We start from the raw sequence: 2,890 nt of genomic DNA on the forward strand, positions 1-2,890 counted from the left end.
AAAGTTTTTGGCTATAGGGCACGTGCACTCTCCAGAAAAACAGAGAGAGACAGAAAGTGAGAAATCACCCCCCAGAGGGATGGCCACAGCACAATCCCTTCTCCTCCACTCTCCTCTCGGGATCTTAGGCATGCATGCACATGTGCCCAGCATGAGTTTAAGCCACCAGGTCCAGGATTTGAACTGCAGTCGACTACATGGGAGTCCAGTGACATAGCCACTACACCAACTGCTGGTCCCAAGTAATAAATCTTAACATACACTGAACGCTTTGATTGTTACCACCTGTGTCCATTATTGGAAAATATATTTATTTCACTTTGCATTACTCAGGGACCTCTAGGGGGACAGAATCAATAGGATATGTATAGTTGTATTATAAGAGGGGATTTATTAGGGAATTAGCTCACAAGTTTAGGATGGCATATACCTCTGTAACCCAAACCCCTATAAAGATACAAAGTATCACCATTACCCTAGAAGGGCCTCTCATATCTGTTTCCAATACATATCCACCTCCAATCTTCCAAGATAATTATTGTCCTGGTTCATTTCTACCACGTATTAGTTTTGAATTTTCTATGACTTCATATCAACAAATTCATGCACTACATACTTCTTGCATAGATATTCTTTGACTTAACATATTTTTCTTTTCTTTTTTTTTTTTTTTTTTGGAGAGGCTTTGTAGGACTAGCAGATGACATAATGGTTATATCACTAGATGCTCAATTAGTCAACCAGAGTTTGACTCTGTGCTCAAAATGGAAGAGAAGGGATTGTGGTGTGGCCATTCCCTACCCCACCACCAAGGGGTAATTTCTTACTTCCTGTCTCTATCTAGTGAGAGCACATGCCCTATAGCACAAATCTCTAAGAGAGAGAGAGAGAGAGAGAGAGAGAGAGAGATTTTTGCTAGAGGGCACGTGCATTCAGCAGAGAAACAGAGAGAGAGAAAGTGAGAAATCATACCCGAGTAGATGGCCATATGTAATCCCTTCTCTATTCTACTCTCAAGATTTTGGGCACACATACACACACATACCTGGCATGAGTTTCATGCCACCAGGTCCAGGACTTGAACCATGGATGGACATGAGGGAGTCCAGCACCTTAACCACAACATCACCTGTTGACCCCTCAACATATTTCTATGAGTCATCCATATTGTATGTATCAATAATTTATAACTTTGTACTGATTAATACAATGAAAAAATATTTCGTTGTTTGAATATATCACAGTTTGTTTATCCATCATCTTACTGTTGGGTACCTGGGCTGTTTTCATATTTTGGTTATGAATAATGCTGCAGTAAAATTCTTACACAATTGTTTTTGTGTTACTAGCAGAATTTTAATTATCAAGGCTCATGGTCTAGAAAGAAAATGCAAATAGATTTAAAAAATATGTGAGGGAAGAAAAGATTTGGGGTCTAAGAAGGCTGGGACATTGGTGTCCAAACACAGGATGAACTGTCACATGAAGAAACTGCATCAGGCTGATGTGTTGATTCAGTGGTCAGTCTCTGCAGTCCTGCTGTATAAATGTAGGAACTTACCTTTTCTAAGTCATGCTTTTCTCATTATTCAAGCTGTAATAATTATACTTCCCTCCCAGAATTGTCATGATCATCAAATGAAATAATGCATGTAAACTGCTTCACCAATGTTGTTCATTGTGTTAAATTAGCCTTATTTATTTATTTAGATTTTTTTGCTATAGGACATGTGTGCTTGCCAGAGAGACAGAAAACGAGAAACCACCCCAGAAGGGGGATGTCCACGTCACAACCTCTTCTCCTCCAGTCTCCTCTCCGGATTTTGGACACACACACACACACACACACACACACACACACACACACACACACATCTCTGGCATGCATTGCAAGCCACGGGTCTGGAACTCAAACCATGTGGTGCCACTGGTCTGGAACTCAAACCATGTGGTAGGCCATGTGGGAGTCCAGTGATATATGCAATCTACTGGTCCCAGTCATTTTTATTTTTAAAAATATAGGAGAGTGACTGCTATGATGCTTTCAGAGTAAAGAAACTTGATCTAGGATTGGCTATAAACTCTAACTTTAGGAAAATTAATATACAATAAGTGAAGGATCACCTAGTGATTAAGTCTTGAACTTTTTAAATTAGTTTTTCCAGGGCCAGTCCGTGGTGTGGTGGCTAAGGCAGCTGGGTACTATATGGCTGACTGCACAGTTCAAATTCTAGAGTCAGCAGCTTGAGAAACACATCAGGCATATGTGCATGCATGCCCAAAATGCCAAAAGGAGATATAGAAGAGAAGTGCTTGTGGTATGACTATTCCCCATGAGGGCAGGTATTGTGTGTTCTCTCTCTCTCTCTCGCTCATATGCACTCTGACAGAATAAATAAGTTCATCCAAAGTTCACTTTTCGTTTATGACCACCTACTATATCCCAGGCCTTAATCTAGAACTTAAGAAGGTCACAGTAAATAAGAAAGACACAACCTCAGCTCTCATGGAGCTTAAAAAAAAAGACAGAGGAAAAAAAAATAATTACAATTCTAGGATCCTAGTTAATCCATCAGAACCCTTCTAAAAGAACAGAGGGGTTTCAGACATGTTAAAGATTTTATCACTGGGACCAGCAGTTAGCGTAATGGCTACGTCACTGGACTCCCACGTAGTTGACCACGGTTCGAGTCCCAGACCCGGCGGCTTAAACTCATGCCAGGCGCGTGTGTGTGTGCCCAAGATCCCGAGAGGAGAATGGAGGAGAAGGGATTGCAGTGTGGCCATACCCCTTGGGGGATGATTTCTCACTTTCCATCTCTCCGTCTGTCTCTGTCTTTCCGGTGAGTGCCACATACCCTATAGTACAATCTCTCTCACCACCAAGAGC

Source organism: Tupaia chinensis, unplaced genomic scaffold, assembly GCF_000334495.1.
Source record: "Tupaia chinensis unplaced genomic scaffold, TupChi_1.0 Scaffold149552_1, whole genome shotgun sequence".
Taxonomy (NCBI): domain Eukaryota; kingdom Metazoa; phylum Chordata; class Mammalia; order Scandentia; family Tupaiidae; genus Tupaia; species Tupaia belangeri.